We start from the raw sequence: 24,336 nt of genomic DNA, 5'->3' as shown, positions 1-24,336 counted from the left end.
GGACTCGATAGCCCCTCTGAAGAAGAAGACAGTGAGGAAGAGGAGGTTTGCTCCCTGGTACAACCCTCAGACCCGCAAACTGGAAGCAAGCGTCACGAAGCTTGAGCATATGGCGTTCAACTAATCTCGAAGAATCCCGCTTAGTTTGGCGAGATAGTCTTAAAACATATAAGAAGGCCCTCCGTAATGCCAGAGCAGCCTATTACTCATCAATAATAGAAAAAAATAAAAACAACCCCAGGTTTCTCTTCAGCACTGTAGCCAGGCTGACAGAGAGTCACAACTCTGTGGAGCCGAGCATTCCTATAAACCTTAGTGGTAATGACTTTATGAACTTCTTTAATGAAAAGATTTTAACTATTAGGGACAAGATTAATAATCTCTTGCCCATAACCAGTGCCAATCTGTCCTCAAGTGGAATGGCCTTGGAAACCGCTGTATGCCCTGGTGTATATTTGGAGGGTTTTTCTCCTATCAACCGTGACCAATTATTTTCAACGGTTTCTACTTGAACACGTCTATCTCTCTCTTGGACCCCAGCCAGTCGAGGCTGCTTAAAGACGTTTTGCCTTTAATTGGCGGCTCTCTATTAGATATTATCAATGTGTCTCTGCTAACAGGCCACGTACCACACTCCTTCAAGGTGGCTGTTATTAAACCTCTCCTGAAGAAGCCCACTCTGGATCCAGAGGTATTGGCTAACTACAGACCGATCTCTAACCTCCCTTCCTCTCCAAGATCCTTGAGAAAGTGGTGCAAATCAGTTGTGCGACTTTCTACATCATAATAGTTTATTTGAGAAATTTCAATCAGGATTTAGAAAACACCACAGCACCGAGGCGGCACTGGTGAAAATTACAAATGACCTCTTAATGGCAGCAGATAAAGGACTCCTCTCTGTCCTGGTCTTGTTAGACCTTAGTGCTGCATTCGACACCATTGACCATGACATCCTGTTACAGAGACTGGAGCAGTCGATTGGCATTTCAGGCACGGCACTAATTTGGTTTAAATCCTATTTATCAGATCGATCTCAGTTTGTATTTGTAAGCGATGACGCCTCGATAACCACCAACGTTAATCACGGAGTTCCACAAGGTTCTGTGCTTGGACCAATTTTATTTACCTTATACATGCTTCCTTTGGGCAATATTATCAGGAAACACTCCATAAACTTTCATTGTTATGCAGATGACACTCAACTATATTTATCGATAAAACCAGAGGAGAGCAACCAACTCTGTAAAATTCAAGCATGTCTTAAAGACATAAAAACATGGATGACCTGCAACTTCTTGATGTTAAACTCAGACAAAACCGAAGTAATTTTAATCGGCCCTGAGCACCTCAGAGATCAATTATCTGGTGATGTGGATTCTGTAGACGGCATTGCCCTGGCATCCAACACCACTGTAAAGAATCTTGGCGTTATCTTTGATCGGGACTTGTCCTTTAACTCCCACGTAAAGCAAATCTCAAGGACTGCATTCTTTCATCTCGTAATATTTCAAAATCAGGCACATCTTGTCTCAAAAGATGCAGAAAAATTGGTTCAGCGTTCGTTACTTGAGACTGGATTACTGCAACTCCTTATTAGCAGGCTGCTCTAATAAATCTCTTAGGTCCCTCAGTTGATCCAGAATGCTGCAGCTCGTGTTCTCACTAAAACTAAGAAAGAGATCACATCACTCCTGCACTAGCTGCTCTGCACTGGCTCCCAGTAAAATCAAGAATCACTTTTAAAATTCTTCTCTTAACCTACAAAGCCTTGATTGGTGATGCTCCATCATATCTTAAGGAGCTTGTCGTACCATATTGCCCCACTAGAGAGCTACGCTCACTAAATGCGGGACTACTTGTAGTTCCTAGAGTCTTAAAAAGTAGAATGGGAGCCAGAGCCTTTGGTTATCAAGCTCCTCTTTTATGGAACCAGCTTCCAATTTCAGTCCGGGAGGCAGACACAGTCACCTCGTTTAAGAGTAGACTTAAGACCTTCCTCTTTGACAGAGCTTATAGTTAGGGCTGAATCAGGTTTGCCCTGGTCCAGCCCCTTGATATGCTGCTATAGGCTTATAGCTGCGGGGGGACGTTTTAGGATGCACTGAGTACCTATCTCCTCTTTTTTTCTCACCTTAAGGATGAATTTTCATCTCTCAATCACACGTTACTAACTCTGCTTTCTCCCGGAAGTCCTTTTGACTTTACGTCTCATGGGGTCATCGGACCCTATGAGCGGCATAGATCTATCTGCCTGATGGATCGTCTGGGTCGTGGAATTCCTGCTCATGACTACGCCACTGTCCTGTTGAGACTCCGCCACTCCTCCTCCCCACCGCCATCTGCCTGATGGATCGTGGAGGTCTCCATCGTGGAATATGCCTACTATGAACTATTCATACACTCTGTCATATTCATTGAATGTATTTTAACTCTAAATCTGTCCTTCTGTACACATTACATCTATTGCATCTGTCCATCCTAGGAGAGGGATCCTCCTCTGTTGCTCTCCTCCAGGTTTCTTCCTTTTTCCCCTGAAGGGTTATTTGGGAGTTTTTCCTGGTCCGATGTGAGGTTTTGGGGCAGGGATGTCTATGTGTACAGATTGTAAAGCACTCCGAGACAAATTTGTAATTTGTGAAATTGGGCTATACAAATAAACTGAATTGAATTGAATAGTGAATATATTTAACTAATTTTGAATTTTGTGTTTTGGGGGGAGGAGGGGGGGATCTGAGCACCTGGGTAATAAAACCCACTTGGTTAAATATATTTAGTATTAAAACAATAGATTTTTTGTGTGTGGAAAAACCTGAGCACCAGGTTAAAAAAACACTTGGATTAATGAATTGTTTTAATAGTAAATATATTTATCTAATTTTGTATTTTGGGGGGAATCTGAGCACGTGGGTAATAAAACCCACTGAATGTTGAATGAATCGCGTTTGTCATTCACACACTGATGGAGGATCTACCTCCATCAGCGCATGACCTGCCTATCAGGACTACATTCACAAACCGTAGTACAACTACAGGGGCAATGGCCGACCCCTGTTCCCCGTGACCCGTCGGCGCTCCCAGAATCACGAGCCTCTCAAACTCCTCCAACACGTTAAGGTGGCGGTTCACGGAGGAGATTTTTTTTGGGGGGAAACCCTGAGCACCAGGTTTAAAAAAAACACTTGGATTCATCAATTGTTTTAATAGTAAATAAATTGTAATTATTTAGAATTTTGTATTTGAATTTGGAATTTGAAGTTTGGATTTTGTGGGAAAACCTGAGCTCCAGGTTAATAAAACCCACTTGGTGAAACATATTTAGTATTAAAACAATTGATTTTTATTTGTGTGGAAAAACCTGAGCACCAGGTTAAAAAAACCCACTTGGATTAATCAATTGTTTTAATAGTAAATATATTTAACTAATTTTGTATTTTGGGGGGGGGGGGGATCTGAGCACCTGGGTAATAAAACCCACTTGGTTAAACATATTTAATATTAAACAATAGATTTATTTTTTTGTGTGTGGAAAAACCTGAGCACCAGGTTAAAAAAAACACTTGGATTAATGAATTGTTTAAATAGTAAATATATTGAACTAATTTAGAATTTTGTATTTGGGGGGGGGGGGGGAATCTGAGCACCTGGGTAATAAAACCCACTGAATGTTGAATGAATAGCGTATGTCATTCACACACTGATAGAGGATCTACCTCCATCAGCGCATCACCTGCCTATCAGGACTACATTCACAAACCGTAGTACAACTACAGGGGCAATGGCCGACCCCTGTTCCCCGTGACCCGTCGGCGCTCCCAGGATCACGAGCCTCTCAAACTCCTCCACCACGTTAAGGTGGCGGTTCACGGAGGAGATTTTTTTTTGTGGAAAAACCTGAGCACCAGGTTAAAAAAAACCACTTGGATTCATCAATTGTTTTAATAGTAAATAAATTGTAATAATTTAGAATTTTGTATTTGAATTTGGAATTTGAATTTTGGATTTTGTGGGAAAACCTGAGCTCCAGGTTAATAAATCCCACTTGGTTAAACATATTTAGTCTTAAAACAATAGATTTTTTTGTGTGGAAAAACCTGAGCACCAGGTTAAAAAACCCACTTGGATTAATCAATTATTTTAATAGTAAATATATTTAACTAATTTTGAATTTTGTATTTTGGGGGGGGGGGGGGGAATCTGAGCACCTGGGTAATAAAACCCACTGAATGTTGAATGAATAGCGTTTGTCATTCACACACTGATGGAGGATCTACCTCCATCAGCGCATCACCTGCCTATCAGGACTACATTCATAAACCGTAGTACAACTACAGGGGCAATGGCCGACCCCTGTTCCCCGTGACCCGTCGGCGCTGGAACCGGCTCCCGACGGGGAACGGGAGTCGGCCGCAGCGCTGACGGATGACCGACAGGTTACGAGTCGGCACTTGGACCAACTCCCTTGACCCGTGACCCGTCGCCGCTGCGGCCGGCTCCCGACGGGGAACGGGAGTCGGCCGAAGCGCCGCCGGGTCACGGGGAACGGGAGTCGGCCTTGGCGCCGACGGATGACCGACAGGTTACGGGGAACGAGTCGGCACTGGGACCAACTCCCTTGACCCGTGACCCGTCGCCGCTGCGGCCGGCTCCCGACGGGGAAAGGGAGTCGGCCGCAGCGCCGCCGGGTCACGGGGAACGGGAGTCGGCCGCAGCGCCGGCGGGTCACGGGGAAAGGGAGTCGGCCGCAGCGCCGCCGGGTCACGGGAAAGTCGCCGCCGCAGCGCCGCCGGTCACGGGAACGGAGTCGCCGCAGCGCCGCCGGGTCACGGGAACGGAGTCGCCGCAGCGCCGCGGGTCACGGGAAGGAGTCGCCGCAGCGCCGCCCGGTCACGGGAACGGGAGTCGGCCGCAGCGCCGGGTCACGAGGCGGAGTCGGCGCAGCGCCCCGGGTCACGGGAGGGAGTCGGCCGCAGCTACGGGGCAATTTGAGTCAGTCACTTACACACTGATGGAGGATCTACATCCATCAGTGTGTAAATGACGGATGGAGGATCTACCTCCATCAGCGCAGCACCTGCCCATCAGGACTACATTCACAAACCGTAGATCAACTACGGGGGCAATTTGGAGTCGAGTGTCTTGCCCAAGGACACATCAACATTGGCTACCAGAGCCTGGGAGTCTTCCCATGAACAGCGCTTTGTTTCACACACTGTCATTTACACACTGATGGAGGATCTACCTCCATCAGTGTAGCACCTTCTGTCTACCACTTTTTATTCTCCTCCCTTCATCTTATTCTTCATCTTGTCCAGCTCTGTGTCTCTGTCCTTCATCTTTCTCCCAAAGCAGCCTAGAGTCCTCCTCTTGAGCCGGAGACAGACGTCCTCCAGGATCTGTCTTTCGTCTGTGAGCTGCTGGGTCTCTGACTCGTGGCTTTGTTGTTTCTGAACCAGGACCTGCTTCTCCAGCTCCAACCGCTCTGCCGTGTCGATCTGCTCCTGACACTTTTCCTCCACAGCTTTGCATTCTGAGAGCAAATTCTTAATTCTCGTCGCCAAGCCATTTTCCGTCAGGGCGCTCTTCTCTTCAAGAGTGTCATATTTGTCCTGCCAGGACTGGTTACTCTGGCTGAGCAGCTGCTTTTGGGCCTCAAGTGCCTCAGTGAGACTGAGGATCTTCTCTTCCAGTTGGCTTAAGTGAACTCTGGGCTTAACTGTCAGTGTCTCGCAGCTCTTTCTTTCCAGGTCACACGCTTGTGTGCATCGGGCTGAAATAACACTCATCGTCTCCTCCTCTTGGTTTTCCACAACCACTTGCATCCCTTTTTTCTTATTCTGCTGCACCTCCATCTTATTCTGCTTCACCTCCATCTTATTCTTCATCTTGTCCAACTCTGTGTCTCTGTCCTGCATCTTTCTCCCAAAGAAGCCTAGATTCTTCTTCTTGAGCTGGAGACTGACGTCCTCCAGCATCTTGTTTTGGGCTGTGAGCTGCTGGACCTGCTCGGTCTCTGACTCGTGGTTCTGTTGTTTCTGAGTCAGGACCTGATTTTCCAGTTCCAACCGCTTTGTCTCAGCGAGCAGCTCCTCCAACTGTTCCTCAAACTTTTCCTTCATAGCAAGGCGTTCTGAGAGCAAATTCTGTGTTATTGTCTCCCAATAATCTCCTGTCAGGACAGTCCTCTGTTCAAGAGCCTCACATTTGTCCTGCAAGGCCTGGTTTTGGCTTTCAAGTGTCTGGATCTTTTCTTCCAGTGTCTCTGAGCTTTGGGACTTCTCAAAGAGATGTTCGTTCTCTTCCTTGAGAAAGTGAATTGTCTCAGTTTTCTCATCGAGACGCATCTTCAGACTCTGGATTTCATCTTCAGAACGAAAAATAACCCATTTCAGATGGGCTATATGTTCGTCAGACAATGGAAATTCCCAAGATTGATATTGACCGTGAGGAGGTTCCTGAAGAAGTTCTTGAGGATGGCCCTGAGATTGTTCCTGAGGATGTTCCTGAGGACTGCCTTGTTGATGGTCCTTAAGACGGCGCTGATGACTCCTCTGACGATGGCCTTGTCCACGGCGCCGAGGACGGCCTTGAAGAAGTTCTTGAGGATGTTCCTGAGGAAGTTCTTGAGGATGTTCCTGAGGAAGTTCTTGAGGATGGTCCTGTGGAAGGTCTTGTTGATTGTCCTGAGGACGGCCCCGAGGACGTTGCTGGCGATGACCCTGACGGCGGCCAGCGCCGTGTCTTTCGTTATTTCCGCAATCCATGAAGCAAAGGTTTCTGTGGTGAGTCTTTAACAAGACGGTTGTGGTGTATTAATGACTTTGGCGCTGGTTGTCAGTAATAACTTGCCGTGAAGATCCGGAGAAGAAAAGGATTGAAGATGTGCCTTGCGCAGTTGGGTCTCTATATAAAGGTTTCCCCACAGAAAAGTGGCTTTGATGTGACATCGTGATGTCACAACATTCTATTCAATTCTGTTTCAAGATCAAAGGTCAACTTGAAGTGTCATATGACTTGTTGTCACAAAGGACAACTTTTCAGACTTGCGACACTTGATCACATGATCACTGCAGAAAAATGTCCCTTCAAAATAAAAGGACAGGATTTGTTCCCCCATTTTTTTTAAAGAAAAGGCAATCATGTCTTTCAAGCCGCCGCGGGTGTGGCGTGCAGCATCCGGCCCTGCAGACCTTGTGTTTGACTTCAAAATAAAAGCACAGGATTTTTTTTCTTACATTTTTTTAAAGAAAGGCGATCAGGTTTTTCAAGCTGCCACGGGCGTGGCGTGCAGCATCCGGCCCGCAGGCCTTGTGTTTGACTTCAAAATAAAAGCACAGGATTTTTTTTCTTACATTTTTTTAAAGAAAAGCCGATCTTGTCTTTCAAGCCGCCGCGGCCGTGGCGTGCAACATCCGGCCCGCGGGCCTTGTTTTTGACTTCAAAATAAAAGCACAGGATTTGAATTACATTTTCTTTAATTATAAAAGGTGATCATGTTTTAATTAATTAATTGTAATCGTTGCCCAGCCCTAGTAAAGATATGACTTAAATATAATGACACGGAGACCCAGAATTTAAGCCCACATGTGGAGAAAAGTAAAGGTCTTTTGTAGGGCTGTGAAACGATTACATTTTTTAATCGGGTTAATCACAGGTTTTTGTGGATTAATCATGATTAATCACATATTACCGATATTCTCGATATATTTTGTGAGAACATAGAGATTTATGACAAAAGACGGATATATACATGTATACATTCTTCTATACAATGGTGCTGCAACTCAGCAGTTATTTAGCAGTTTTCTTCCATTTGGAACATGAATACATCTTCATCTTAAACAGAATGTTTAACCCTCCTGTTACCTTTCGGGTCAATTTGACCCCATTCAATGTTTAATGTCGGTGTTCTTTGGGGTCAATTTGACCCCAGGCTGTTTTTCACTGTGTCAAACATAAGAAATATCAACTTTTTTCTTTATTTAAAAGGCTATTTAGGTTGTCAACAAACAAACATAAAGTACCTCACACTTAAACTTGAGAAGCAATATTAATTCTAATAATTTTCTGGAGGTTTTAATTGCTGGGGTCAAATTGACCCAGAGGCTTAAAATATGTGAGTAAATGTAAAGGTAACAGGAGGGTTAAACAGAACATTTTTCTCTTGTTTGTCAACCATTAACTCCACCATGATACAATCTAAAGGCCTCTAGTCTTCCTTTAGCAGCTGCTGAGGCAAACTGACTGTGTGGGTTTTCTTCATGAACTGGGCCGTGATGAAAGGAACAGCCGGGACACCGCTGCAAAGCTGAAACCTCACCGACACGGACAGGTGGACAGATTGACAAGTGACTTTTTTTTTGCTCGGTCCCGATGCGCGCACGGAGCTCTGTGGCGCGAGACGGAGATCGATAAGTGTTAACGCAACGCGAAGAGACAGAAATGACATGCTGCTGTGGAGATACGATCAACAACAGACGTTTAGTTTAATAAAAGAACAAAGACGTGCTATAGAGAACATGTCAGGGGGCGGGCCAATCTTTTTAATGTCATGCGATCTACCGACACTACGCCGCGATCGACTGGCAGGTCGCGATCGACGTGTTGAGACCCTGATCTACAGGAAGCATACCTGCAAACTTGTCACCTTTCGGTGAAATTCACCGTTTTGAACTCAAAATAGGTCATCCACGTGAATCGTGGAGATCCGAAGAGTTTTTGTTTTTTTGGGGTCACCTGGCCCGCTGCCGTTGAGATTTCAGTGAGACGCGGAGAAAAGTGTGAAGTGTTGCTCTTCGCAATAAAACATCTTTGATGGGACGTGTCGCGTCTCGGCCAATCAGCGTTCAGATGTCCACAGCGTTTGGGGGTTCAGGTTAGCTTGAATGTTAGCCCGCTACATATACTCCTGTCACGCTGCACGGTGTAGCGATGCTAACAAAGTACCCGTACGTTAAACACGATGTGATTTAGCATATTTTTAGTATCGATACTTCATTAAGAGAGCGATCAGAGCCCACGCGCTGCTCCGTGTCGAGCTGTCTGCGCACACTGCGCTGCGCAGCTCACAGCGAGAGAAGTGGCGCAGCTTTAGAGACTTCGGTTTAAAAAATAAAAAGATGCCAGAAGTGAAATGTTTCAGTCTGTAAAGTTGTGTAACTCTCCAGCTGCTCATCCTGATGAACTGTGGATCATCTGGTCAGAGACTAACGGCCTCATAGTGTATAATCAATGCTATGATGGAACCATGTAGTTTCATTCATATCTGGCTGTATTAATACTCATATTACTGTCATTTGTTAAGTGTTGAAAAAGTTGGTAAAAAGTGAACCATACAAATGTTTTATTTATTACTATTATAGATAAATATACCAGTCTCGTAATTATGGTACCATATTGTTTGTATGGTGTATTGAATTCTGGTATTGGGTATCATGATATTTATGGCAGGTATGTAATATGTATAGAAGTTATAATATGAGTATCGTGACAAACTGTTAGAGACAGAACAGATTCAGGGAGAAGTCCATGAGGACTGTTCAGGCAAAAAAAAAGGAAGTTGGTTCATGAATGACTTTAACCATATTATATATAATGACAATGTATATTTGTTATTACTATCATTATAGGGCTGAGTCAGAGCGGAGAACCTTTTGTTCTTAAACTGTTTATTATCATTATTTAGATTTGTGGTCAGAACAATAAAATGACTGTAGTTGTGGTTCTAAAAGCTTTGAGGCTTCAAACAACGTGGATGTGGTGTGGTGACAAAAAAAAAATCACCTGCACCCCCCCCCCCCCCCCCGTTGTCACCTTTTTCACCCCTCATGAGTTTGCAGGTATGAGGAAGTAAAAGTCGTAACAAGGTTTCCGGAGGTGAACCTGCGGAAGGATCATTACCGATGAACAGACCGTCTGCATGAGAGCGGACAGAGTTCAGATTGAAGTGGTGTATTGGAAGCTCATTTTGCAAGTGACTTTTTTTTCGTCCCGACGACCAACAACAGACGGATTGGAAGCTCATTCTGCGCATGTGTTAAATGCGTAAAAAAAAAAAAACTAGTTAAACCTGTAATTGAATTAACTGAGTTAACGCGTTATTTTTCACAGCACTAGTCTTTTGCGATTATGACCTTTTTTCATAACTTGAACTCCAACAGCTGAAGTGAAACAAGCGGAGCTCTTTATGATGAAATGTTGTGACTGAAGCGGTGTCAAAGAAAAATAGAGTAAAAAAAAAAGACACTGGATTTCCATTCCATTTAATAGCACAGTTCCTCACGCTTTAACATTGTTCCAGGAGGTTTCAAAGAACAATTCCGCCAAAGATTTTCCGTCAGTCTAAACTAGTGTTAAGTTATTAAGATTCACTTAAAAACTGAAAGGGCCCTTCCTTGGCCCATGCTTCACCCTTCAAACAAGTTTCATGAAAATCAGCCTGGTAGCTTTTCCATAATCCTGCTGACAAATAGACAAACAAAACAGCAAACTGATGAACACAATAAAATGATGTCCCTCTTGAAAGGATAGTGGTTTCATAATGATTTGAAGGAAGCAGAATACGTTATCTGAGGAGAACCCTCTCACCATCCATCTCTCTCTCCTCATGCTGTTATGGTTCAGATGCATTCGTCACAAAAGGCGAGTCCTAAAAACACTGAGCTAATGAAGGAATCTGCTTACTTTTGATGTATCTTTTTTTTTTAGAATGTATCCTGACTCTTTGGATTCTTGAGCTTTATTGTGCAGATGCTCGTGAGGTCTGAACTATTCAATTTCACTACTTACACCATCTGCCCACTGCTCATAAACTCCAGCACAAGTGTGTTTACTTTGTCTCATGTTCCCCTGCCAGTACCAGAGATTAGCCTGCCAGCCACTGTCAATCAGACATTTATTTTTTACTTTTTTATAATAAAAAATATATTTCTATCACATCTAAAAAATATTTGCAGTTAAAAAGTAAATGCGATTGGAGTTGGACTGTTATTTTTTTCCTGGTAGCTTTGTTTGCTTGTAGCAAGAACTTCAGCGCCTTACCATGAATCAACCGCCTTCAAAACAGACATACAGGTTCAAGACAAATACCCTTTAGTTCCCAGTGGTGCTGCCATTTAATCAAAAACTCTTATTGCATCCATGCCCAGTTTGTGAGTCATTACTTTTGGGTTATTGCAGATATTAAGTAGTTGTGTTTCTACTTTATAAAAGCAGAGGATTGCTAATTGGAAGTGTTCACTTCAAAACACAAATATAATTTTGAAGCAGCTGCTAAAAGGTGTCCATTTCTCTTGCATGCCATATTGTCAAACCAAGGTTGGACAGAAATAGTATGTGGCACTTTATGGTCCCTGAAGGCACAAGCAGCACACATGATCACACACAAGGGTTCATCCGCAGAGGCAGGCTTGTCACGGACTGTCACGTGTCATCAAACATGATGGAGGAACTCGGCAGCCTGACCTTAACACAAAAGCTTCAACTAGATGGAGAAAAAATAACCTACACTATGAGCTTAACCTCTAGTGTCGGCCCATCAGAGAATACCAGTCCATCCGTCTCACCAGTGTATTCTTTTAGGTCAACACAAAGTGTAACCCCAAAGCATAGTCTCACTTCCTGTTGCCTGCATATCTGTTATCTGATAGCGTACTTTTGCAGCTCCAGCTAAACCCAGTTAATTCAACGATATACTTTATCACAAGTGGCGAATTACCTGCTGGACATTTCAACTTCTACTTGTGCTGCTTTAACACGCATAGCTCTCTCCCTCATTCATCGGCTTCTCACTTAATCTGTAGTTAGCTAACGACTACTTGTGGTTCCTAGAGTCTTAAAAAGTAGGATGGGAGCCAGAGGCTTAAGTTGTCAAGCTCGTCTTCTGTGGAACCAGCTTCCACCTTCAGTCTGGGGGGCAGACACAGTCACCACATTTAAGTAGGCTTCAGACTTTCCTCTTTGATAGCGCTTATAGTTCGGGCTGCTCAGGTTTGCTCTGGTCCAGCCCCTAGATCAGACATGGGCAAACTACGGCCCGCGGGCCACATCCGGCCCGTTAGGCTTTTTAATCCGGCCCGCCAAACTTGTCCAAATCGCAACTTTGTTTACTTCCGGTGTGCGTTGGCGCGGAAAGTACTCGTCACACAAAACCCTTCACCATAATTTGTCAATCAGTTTGTCTGTCAACATTTTTCGAAAATAACAACCAATGAACACTCAGTAAATCACAAAGGACCCGCCCACCACACAGGTGAGACTCATTTAGAAACAGCTGCAGTGATTTTGGCGAGCAGCGCGGAGCCTGGAGGGGCTGCAGAGCCACAGGAGGAAAACGCAGCCAGAAGAGAGCCACTTGGACCGGGTAAGAGTCTTTACTACACGTTACGTGTCACGGTGTCCGTCACGGTGCGCGTAACTTGTGCGCGGTGTTGACTAGTCTTGTATTTTACAGAGAGGATTCACCAGCGCCTGCAGCTCCACCTGCAGCTCCACCTGCCCGGCCAGCAGAGAGGACTCGTGACACGATGACATGATGTTATTATAGTGAAGCCATATTGTAAATAGTCTGTCAATAGTTGTGTTCTGTTGTCTATTTCACAACATGTATATAATGTGGATTTTTTTTAAAAATGTACTATACATATTTATAAAAAAAAAAAATGTAATGGTCATTTTTTATTTGCACACACCCCATGAAACTTTATCTGCAATATGAAGTCATTTCTCAGTCCCATCTTTATCATTTTGGTGAATGTGTGACAGACCACATAATTTTTACTAAAAAAACGTTAATACAAAATTTGGTTTTCCTCATTTATTTAATTCAATTCAGTTTATTTGTAATTACAAATTTGTCTCGGAGTGCTTTACAATCTGTACATATAGACATCCCTGACCTTTGACCTCACATCGGATCAGGAACAACTCCCAAATAACCCTTCAGGGGGAAAAGGGAAGAAACCTTCAGGAGAGAACAGAGGAGGATCCCTCTCCAGGATGGACAGGTGCAATTCCATGTATCTAGCATTGTATTCAGATATTTCACTGCTTTTGTGAACCTATGACCTTTGGTAAACCAATTTCAAACACCAAAACAGTTCGTCCACATGAGTAAAGGTGTGTTTTCAGAAGAGATATGACTTTTTTTTTTTAGATCGAACTTCAATTGTCAGCTTTAGGGTCATATTTTCTCGAGTAAAGCGCTGTCAGTCTGTTTGTGACGGGTTCATACACATGCTGACCAGATGACGCCGCACATCGCCCTGACTTTAAAGACCCCTTTCTAGTTTCTGCTGCAGGCAGGATATTTAATACAGTCTGTCTCTCAGGACAATCCGTCCATTATTTTGCGGGGTGTAAAACAATTAGAAATTATTGAGCTTGAGTATTTCGTTGGGTAATAATTTGTTTTGAATGTTGAAAGTGATTCCATTGATCTCTTTCCAGTCAATGTTTTTACTTTAACTTTGCACCTTAAATTGAAATGTATAAAAAACAGACGCAATTTCCAGGTTTAATAAATTACATTGCATGTCCAAATGCTCCTGACCCGGCCCCTCTGTCACATTTTAGAACCGATTGTGGCCCGCAGGTCAAAAAGTTTGCCCACCCCTGCCCTAGATGCTGCTGTAGGCCTTGACTGCTGGGGGACTTCTTAGGAGACACTGACCTCCTCTCTCCTCTTCTCTCTCTCCTTCTGTATGAGTTCACGCACCATGAATGCATATTACTAACTGTCCTTCTCTGGAGTCTTTGTGCTTTCTCGCCTCACAGGTTTTCATGTGTCGTGGTTATGTTTGGACCGTGGTCGAGTCTATTGCCATGGCGTAGCAAACACCCACTGCTGCCATCATTCCTAATAGTATTAGTAATTACATTTATTATCATATATTTTATTATTCACATTCATATCCACCATTATTCTGCTTCCTACTCTTATTGTATGAATAAGTTCTGTCATATGCATTGAATGTGTTGTAACGAGGTGATGTTGTTCATTCTGTAGACATGACTGTTGCACTTCTTTCCATCCGGGGAGAGGAATACCCCTCTGTTGCTCTCCTGAAAGTTTCTTCCATTAATTAAAAGGTGTTTTTTGGGGAGTTTTTCCTGAACAAGGACAGAGGATGTTGTATGTGTACATATTGTAAAGCCCTTTGAGGCAAATTTGTGATTTTGGGCTATACAAAATAAAAGTAATACATGAGTTGAATTGAATGTGGTGTGGTGTGCAGCTAAAGTCAGATGCTTTGTCCATTAAACCCATCAAAATCAAGGTTGTTGTTCTTGATTCAGCGGTTGACCATTCTTCTGCTGGTGGGTTGACTGGAGCTCTGACTGAAAGCAGAGTGTCAGAGAAAAGAGCGGGACGACATTGATGGAGAGATGAGAGGAGTACAGAGACAAGATAATCACAAGTCAGACTTGCATGTAAAGCAGTCGTAGGCAAACAGCGGCTTGTGGGTCAAATCTGGACATCCAACCAAAATATAATGTTTGCCTTTCAGTTTACATGAACACATGTAGAAGTATGGTGGAGATTAGATAATCCTTTATTAGTCTTATAATTATACTTTATTAGTTATTAGAACGATAGATTGTAAAGAAAGGAAGGGCAAAAACTACCAAACATTGTGAATGCAACCTGAACAAGTTGACTTTGCAGGGTTGTGCGTGAACCAATCGTGAGTTGTTTTCATGCAAGCACACAATACGGCAACGGTCTTTTCAGATACACCTGGCAGAGATCTGGAATCCAGATAAAAGTAACAGCCCTTCCTGATTATACAAAGACCTGAGGGTGGGGGGGGGGCATAAGCTGTAGCATGGGAATGCTAAATGGCTGTTAACAAAGTGTCTGCTGTGTTGATACAAACATCACAACGCTACCCTGCAGCCCTATATATAATAATATATGATCTGACACTTCAAAGAGACAAGACTTGGTGTCACTGGCAAATTGCCCGAGAGATTAGATCAGCCAAAGAGACGACTGTCCATATTGACCATTTTCTATCTGCTGTATGCAGAACAATATACATTACTTTAATTAGTACACTTGCTGTTGAGGATTTTCCAGCCGGACCGAGAAACAAGGCCAAATAAAAATCTGTTGTTTTCCTCTGAGATTAATTTCAACAAAATGAATAAAGTCACATTTAGTAGATATTGTAGCTGCTAATTGAAACAACATTACTGGACTCTGCATAACAATTTAATCTGTTGCTAACTCATTTATCTTGTAGAGTTGTAATAGTTTTTACTTGCTCATGTATATAAATAATGTATATGTTTAAGCTATAGTACAAAAGGAGAAGATTATGATAATTAATAAGGAATATTATGAAGGATATTATGAAGAATATAATAGGAAAACATAGAAGAAAGTCACTGTGTGTTTACTATAACTGTAAGATCATTCAGGTATGAATGGAATGTATGATTATAAGAGGGCACAGTTAAAATGGAGGCTACACGTCAAGAGATCGTAAAAACAGCCATTAGGCAGGAGGGACTATTTTGTTGCGTCACCGGAAGTGGAAAAGCTGGCGGAAGTAGGAAAACTATTTCTGAGTAGGACTTAAGTTTACTTCAGGGAAGACTCGTCCCTGTGAAGCGATTAGCCATCAGCATTCAGTGTTATTGATGGTATTTGCATGCTACCAGACCTGACCAATGAAGAGGCCATACGCCCAGTGTCTGAAGACCTTTGTTTGGGCGATATTGTCCTCTCACGTGGATACGATAGACAGCTAACTAACCAACCAAGTTGCTCTTGGTCTGTGGACTCCTAGCCACATGGGCGCCCTCGACTGTGGAACATATAAGCTGTTCAGCATATTTATCATGAAATACTTTATATTATTCATCATTGGATTCTGGACTTTCTCCCCGCCCAAGGTTTTTTGAACATCACAATCTCTTAAACAATTCAACTCGAAAACCATGTGAGAAAATGGCTAAAGTAAGCAAATATATGTTTGTGCACTATGTATTGCAACAAGATAAGGAAGCCTTGAAACAGAAGTATACACATCGTCACTCCCGTGGAAAAAGATTGCAGAGCAAGTCAGAGTGAAAGAGAGGAGATGCTGCATTTTTTGTTTTGAGGATATTTAATTCTGTCACATTGAGAAGTTCATCATTACGTTACATTTTCTCTGCACAGAGGAAGTCTGTTGTTCTAAAGGTTGAAGGAGGGATACTGACACAAACAGCTAAAATAAGCATGAGCGAAAAGGCCAACTTCAAAAACATCAGCATTTAAATACTGCCTTTTTAAGGAGTTGCAATCTTGTTTGGTGAAAGTCATTTAAGACAATAAATATTAAAGAAATGTAGAGTCTTGGGTAATATATTTTATGACTGACTTTTTACAAATAACCTTTAGACCTTTTCATCACAATATCAGGAATAATTCAGCCTGTGAGGTTTAGTGTGGTTTTACAGATAACAACAACAAAAAACATCGTAAAGAAGATACGCAAATGTATTGGATTATTCCCGACAGAGCGAGTCTCATAATGAGAGGGGCAGACAAGTAGAGCCACAGGCCAGGAGCCGGCTGCCAAACAACAATAAAAAGCACTTGTGTATGATAAATCAAGCTGTGAGAGAAAGATGAAGGGCACACCGGGGTCATTTAGATAGACATCCTCTGTGATCTCCCCCATATTTCACAAACACCATCCGTGGCGTTGCAGGAGACACAGAGGGGGCGACAGATGGCGAAGAGGAAAGACGGTATATAGAAAGAAAAAAATACACAGTCAGAAACTGTGAAGGAGACAGTGGAAGAAGGAACTAGGCATGGATGGATTACGATACAACGGCCTCAGGGCACAGACATGTAAAAGACAACCCGCCCCTCCTGCATATTACAGACATACTACAAGCAATGTTGTTGTGTTGCTCTTTGTAGTCCTGCTGTCCCGCTCTGAGTGGGTTTAGTGTCTCCCTGTAGTTGTTTGAGTATCAGTGGTTGATTGGTCTCTTTGATGCCATTTAGTGTCACTTTGGGGTTGTTTTGCATTTCTTTGAAACCTTACTGGTCGTTTGCCTCCTTTGGTTTCTCGTTTGTGTTTTGTAGCCATGTTGCATCTCTCTGGGGTACATGTGTGTCTCTTGATAGTTGTGTTTTTTGGAGCCATTCGTGTCTCTTTGTGGTAGTTTCTGTTCGAGTTGTGTGTCTTTTTGTTCGTCTTGTGTTTGTTTATGGTGTCTTTGTGTGTCTTTGTAATTGAAGTGTGTCTCGTTGTGTATGTGTTGTGACTCTTTGTATTCATTGTGTACCCTTGTGTAATCGGGTTGTTGCTCTTTGGTCGTCTTGCTTCTCTTTGTGTTTTTGTTTGCATTCTAGGAGTAATGCATGTTTGTCGTTGTTTTGTGTCCTCTTGGTCGTATGTTTCTGTCTCTTTGCAGTTCCTTTCCAACAAGAAATTTGAACAGTCACTTCGAAGCCCCCACACACGTCCCCCGGCCCCTTTGGCCCCAACATCTGTGCTCTGTAGGCCCGTTCACAAATCTCACAGGACATCTGGGAGATAACTAGTTGACCTCAGGAGCTTCTGCGCTGCATGACTGGCTGAACATATTGGATCCCACTGCTAAACCATTTTAGAGATAGGCTGAAGGTATAGTGGGAAGATGTGAGATGGGAAAGCTCTGTGGTTTAAGTGTGAACCGGCCTTTTTCACATTAATCATGGTCAGGTGGACACTGAATGAACCTGAGCAGCCGCCCCTCCTTACTACAGCTTAAAGATGAAGTCATAGGCGCTTTCTAGGAAAGTACTGTAGTTCAGTTTAGATTACTTGAGCATACACAAGGGAATGTATTTCAGACTAACACAGCAAAACGTTGAACTGTTTAACTTATGTGCTGAAGCTCGCTGCCCTTTGCCTCCTAAAAATCTATTCAAGAACAGATTTGCCAAACCTTGTAGGAGTGTGAGCATTCAAAAATATCTCTCTGCTATGGATCAATAACTCTTTTATACTGTCTATCATTGAAATGCACAGAGCCTGAGGTGATTTAGTCATTGGATTTCATTTACTTGTTTGTTATGAATACAAATGTAAGCCAGAGGACATCAGATCTCCAGTCATCTATGGACACACAAACACGTGCACTCGTTCCTGCCCTCACTTGCTAAAATGAACCAAAGTTGAGTTATCCACACATAAAGCCAACCCATAAGTGCTGCATAAGGCCTAAAGGTGGCTGAGAAGTGTGCAGGCTCCGGTTTAATGAAAGGTATATGGCATTCACCCCTGACCATCTCTACCCCTACTTTAGGAGTATACACCCCCAGATACAAGATAAAATTACAGGGGGTAAAAAAGGAAAAGTGGCATCAGCATGGTAGCATGAGGAGAAAAGAGCCAAAAAGGAGTGGACCTTGTTAAAAGCCCCATTGTGACCTCCAAGGAAAGGCTGCAGCTCAGTCATTAAATGTGGCTGAAGTTGGGGCGAGTGAAAAAAAAACAGCAAGAGAGGTTTCAGAGGCGAGTGGTGCCAAATGAGGAGAAGGGCGCTGGTTTGAAATGGGAAATCAAGTTGTAGCTGGCTGAGGTAAAAGCATAGGAGCGAAGAAAATGGGACGGAGAAGCAAACACATATTTTAACCACAACTTTTACTGATAAAAATCTAACCCATGTCCTGTTTTCTGAACACCGCTACTCTATGTTATCAATTCCATAAAACATTTAAAAGTGAGTGATTCAGGAGATACATCATGGTATCACAAATGTGGTTTGGTTGTTTTTTTAAAAGGGGGAATTAAACAAGTAGAACTATCAAAGACAGCAACGTCCATACCACTGTATACACATTTCACACAAGAGTTTCTGCTGATGCAAGACGTTTGACAATTTAACTCTAAATGGTGGAAATATTTGGAGTTTCTGACCTCTCCAACATGAATATATATTCCATCTCATTGAATCTTGAATCATTCAATCCTTGTAGAATTGTTCAGTCACGGACGCCGAGTCTGGCAAATAGCACTAATTAATAATTCAACAGTTGAAGCAACCCATCAGAGCCACTCACTCCTCTGGTGTTTGGAGGATCTCAGATAGTGGAAGAAATCCAACAGTCGCCGCACGCGCTCAACGAATAAGAGTTCAGAAAAAACACAACAGCCGTTACATTTGTAAACTAGAATGGGCACTCGGTAGAGCGCATACCTTCGCATATCACAATATTGGGCATTGAATTATGAACATTTTGGCATTAGTTGCATGTCAATTGGATACAAATTGACCAGGCCACTCACACACGAACTTCCACACACACACTGATATGCATTCACTACCCTCACCCCCATCCCACGCCTTCACCTGCTTTATGCCCCCAGTGTGGTCTACTGGCGCTCTAACGGGCTGCCGGATGGCTGGCTGCCTGTCTACGCTGGTTACCTTCTGCCCCCCTACGGCTGAGCTTGACCACCCAGTCTTTGGTTTACCTCCCCTCCCCCCTTCCTCCACGTTGCACGTCTTGTTTAGATGTATGTGCTTTTGTGCTGAGGTGTTTTTTCTGCTCCCACACTGTACCCCTCTAGGGGCATATTCTGGGGGTTGTTTTTTTATTTTCTCCTCTCTTCCCTCGTGTTATGCTGTAATCTTCCTGGATCTGCCTGTAATTTCCCGCTTGCGGGATCAATAAAGTATACATCTATCTATCTATGGTACAAAGAAGATTTTGACCTTTTCATGACCTTGACCTTGACCTTTGACCCGATCAATCCCAAAGTCTAATCAAATGGTCCCCGGATAATAACCAATCATCCCACCAAATTTCATGCGATTCAAGAAGATGTTGACCTTTTTCATGACCTTGAACTTGACCTTTGACCCGATCAATCCCAAAATCTAATCAAATGGTCCCCGGATAATAACCAATCATCCCACCAAATTTCATGCGATTTGGTTTACAACTTTTTTTGTTACGCGAATAACAGGCATACAAATAAATTAATAAATAAATACACGGCGATCAAAACATAACCTTCCGCATTTTCAATGCGAAGGTAATAAGCTTTCTGACCCTTTACATCTCCAGGCAGGTACAATAAAATGTCTAGTTATATTTCTATGCAGCAGAGAAGCATCGATAGAACGCACGAAACATTCCAACATTCCCACACCTAAACTACTCCTTTACCAAAAGGCCTTTCCTGCAGTGTCAATCAGGCGCAAAGTCAATACTCATTTTCTATTTTGGTTTCAATATGTCGCCTCATGCCAAAACTGCAAATAACTTGTCATCTGCTACTGTCCCATTGCAAATCCTTCCTCCTTGTGACTTCACAAAGTCTAGAAATCGTCCTGCATTCAGCCCATTACTCTACGAGACCACACGTCGAACAGGAAAATGACAAAGATCTGGGTGAAAATATGTGAAGATTTTAAAAGTTTCAGGGAAGATGTTTGATCAACTCAAGTGTTTCTGCTTTGCCAGGTGACAAAAAAAGGTGAAGTAGTTTCTCCGCTCCCTCGTTTTAATGCCCAAAGCATCGCTGTTCACGAGAGCAGCGGAAAATAACCGGCTTTTAATCAGCAAGCGCTCTGACAAAGATGGAGTTGTCCTCACGAGACTTTGAGGGTTTCAAAGTCATCTTATCGAGGAGGAGACGAGTGTCTGGAGCAACAACAACACTGCAGGGAAAGGAGACTCTCATTTGGCATCAGATCTCCTATGGCAGCCATCTTCCCCGGGCTGATGGATCATGGGAGAAACTCATCTCATGACTAATTATTTATCTTCCCTCCAGAACTATTGTCTTGTTATTGGAAATAGGACAACCCTGTGCTCTGATCAAGTAGTAAACAAACCCCAATGATGGAGGTGGGTAAGTCTCCTCTTCCCCCCTGCTAGCATGCAGCCCACAGACTAAATCTGCCAATTATAATACTACCATCCCGTGGTCAAGCGTGTGTTACCTCAATAATTGCTGTTTGATCACGTCATTGTGAATTTGTTGAATATGTGAGGTCCATTGTTTTTTGTTTGAAAAATATTATTGTTGCCGTCACTTAAAAGTTTTAATGAACAAGAATTCACAACATTTCCATCTTTGCTTTTGAAATGCTCCCACACATAACAGCTCTATTGCTACTGTAATAGTCAAACAGAACTTTAAGTAAACTAGAGAACAAAAAGAAAGACAAATGATCTCAGGTAAGTTAAGTTCTTTCACAGCAAACTGTTTCAGAAAACCCCTTGTTAAAACTGGAAAGGGTTTGATGTTTGAAACTTTTTGGATTATTACAAAAATTTGAAACTTTCGCTCTCAAACGTGAGAATGTTCTGCTTTTCCTTGACTTACACAATAATAGATTGAATACTTGGGGTTTTGTACTATTTCAAACTAGAATATAGAAATACAAAATGTGCCATGTGTATAGTATTAAAGAGTTATTGATTACTGTTAACATTTCCCTGGTCATACCGGCCATGTAGCGAAACTTGTGTACACTGGAAGAAATGCTAGACAAAATCTAGTCTTTTTTTTTCCGTGAAAAAATGCGAGGAGAATTTTAACCAAAAAGAATACCAAATCAAGATGATAGCTTTAGTATTAAATACTTTAGTATTAAATGTGCTGCCTTTCGTGACTTGTGGCTATATATATATATATTTACAGTGTATATATATATATATTAGGGCTGTCAGCGTTAACGCGTTAATCTATGCTATTAATTTGGCCGCGTTAACGCACTAAAATATTTTACCGCAATTAACGCAACTTTGTTTATTTCCGGTGTTCGTTGAAGTTTTTTCACTCCCCTGAATTTCAAACCGCGGCAGTGCGGTTTGACACTGTTTCCGTTTTTAAAACAATTATTTCTCCGCGAAAATAAGGAGCAGAAATCAGTTTAAACTTGTGGGTGAATCAGTCGGGTTTCCTCCTCCGCTCCTTCCTCCCGTCTCCCCCTCTGATACACAGAGGAACGAAGGGGCGACGCGGCGCGGAAAGATCTCGTCACACGAAACCTTCACTGTGATTTGTCAATCCGTTTATCTGTCAACATTTTGCGAAAAAAACAACCAATGAACACTCAGTAAATCACAAGGACCTCCCCACCACACAGGTGAAGCTCATTAGCAGCCTGTCAGTCAGAAGCCAGAGAAGACGGCGCGAGGACAATTGTGCCTCATTGAATAGAGCTGAGATTGTTCTGGAATGTTTGATGTATAACACGTGGGTATGTGTCATATGCAAACGCCTTTAAAAGGTGAATTTTTTTTGTAAAATGGAGAACATGCCCCCAGCCTCCAGAGGGTTAACGTGACATATTTGAATGTCAGTCAGTTTACCAAGGCCACTGGTTCTGCTGTTCAGTGTTAAAGATGACAGGACCAATGGGGTCTCAATATCCTTCTTTTTTTAACTAATCTGGATATTTCACTGAAGAAACAATTTATCATCCACAATATTAAATACCTCACTGGCACTTTATAGGGAGAAGCCTTTTTGAAAACACAGCTCTGTGTGAAGTTTTGTCTTTAAAAAGAAGAAAAAACACTTTAAAATCGCGATTAATGAATTTCAAAATGTGCGATTAATTAGTTAATTTTTTTTAATCGATTGACAGCCCTAATATATATATATATATATATATATACATATACAGTCTCAAGCAGTCACATGTCGGTATGTTGCAGTAACAAAACACTGGAAATGAATAGACAGGATGTAGACTCCAACATGATGTGGCTGGCTGCTGAATCTGTATATTAAAATAACTTCTGCATGACTTGGATTCTATCACAATGTAGTCACCCTACAATGTTCTATATATACACACACTTATGTTTTATCAATGAAGGTGAGGTTATCTAAAGACAGTTTGGCCCGTAGTGCACCAGCGTTGTCTCTCGGTCTGTGCTCTAGGTCTGTGCTCTAGAGACCATGCTTCACTGTGGAATTACACTCAGATTAAACCTTAGCAGACACCTAGCAGGAGGCACTCCACTCGAATAGAGGGAGGTCTGTGTCCTCTTGCTGCTCCAATCTCTTATTCATGTATTCAAGGTGAGAAGAGAGGAGCCGCTACACGTAAGAGCCGAATGGGTCAGAGAACAGAGATGAACAGAGGGAGTAAGCTCTGGTTAAAATATGAAGAGGTGAAGAGAGCAGAAGGAAAAAAAGATGGGAGTAGAAATGCCCTGACTCCCTCTCATCCATCCTTCCATCATGAAGGAGTTGATCCCGTGGAGGAGAAGAAACACTCGGGTCCTGGAGCTCCACACAGACCAGGATCAAAAGGAATCCCCATCTGATCCAAATGCTGTTTGAATGTTTTATGGTAGACAAGACATCGAGTTGAGGCTTGGAACAGACGTGCAAGAAAGCTCCGATCAGAGGACATTTTCAACGTCACATTGGGGAACCTTTTTTTTCTTCTTTTCTGAGCACATAAACCCGAGACATACGTTATATAAAAATGCTTATTATTATTCAAAATCAGCAAATATCTATCTTACCGCCGTTTAATTAGATTTTCAATGTCTCACTTGCATTATGTCTCGACAGCGTCAGTCATTGGACTCATTCACGCATTATAATGGAGGACTGAAATATGATAACGATATGACGCATGCAGCATTCGCCCACAAACACATTTGTACACACAATCTAAACCAATCACATGTGGGCAAATTATTTGTGTCACAGAAAGGTTAGCTCCAGTGTAACAATCCTTTCTTTAGTTGTTATTGTATCAACAGGTCATTTGCATATGCTCACACCACACATACATTCCTGCAAAGCGCAGTTTGTGGATGAATCTTTAATGGATGACAAAACATTCAGTCATACATGAATGCTGCTAACGGATTGTTATTTAAACTACGCAGATTACTTCAGCTGTGACAAAGCCCTTCAAGGATGCGAGAAGATTGTGTTTTCAACGCCTTGTTTCCGCAGAAGAGAGTGCCGGGGACAACAGTGCTTACAGTTTATTATGCAGAAGTCATCTGTAGCACTTTCATGTAATGTAAATGTACACACATACGTGCTCACAAACCCATTTAGTATATTGGATGTTGTGCTGTCTCAGAACTTGTATTTCATTGGTGCATAACACTGCACATGAAAAGGGATTTTTGAAGCACTAACATTGTGAATACTTCATGCACACCTTGACGAGCCGTTGAAGTCAAGACCGGGGATGTGTTTCATGTCTCGAATGGATAAGAAAGACTACAAAATAGATAAGCTGTAAACTTGGCTCACTAGTGAATTGCAGCCTGTGATGGGTTAACTTGTTCAAGTAGGATCAGGAAATGGGAAGTGACTGTCACGCTGACGTCGATCCTGAAAGAGAAAC

General features: G+C 42.5%; 1 protein-coding gene across 1 annotated transcript in view; it reads right to left on the bottom strand.

Annotated features, from left to right (window-relative positions):
* LOC130210246 (ecto-NOX disulfide-thiol exchanger 2-like) overlaps positions 1–24,336 on the bottom strand; it is a 220,488-nt gene that overhangs the window by 133,520 nt on the left and 62,632 nt on the right. The gene's annotated exons all lie outside the window — the stretch shown is intronic.

Source organism: Pseudoliparis swirei, chromosome 19 (assembly GCF_029220125.1).
Source record: "Pseudoliparis swirei isolate HS2019 ecotype Mariana Trench chromosome 19, NWPU_hadal_v1, whole genome shotgun sequence".
NCBI lineage: Eukaryota > Metazoa > Chordata > Actinopteri > Perciformes > Liparidae > Pseudoliparis > Pseudoliparis swirei.
Note: the sequence above shows the minus strand (reverse complement) of the source record. Positions and strands in the feature narration are given on the sequence as shown.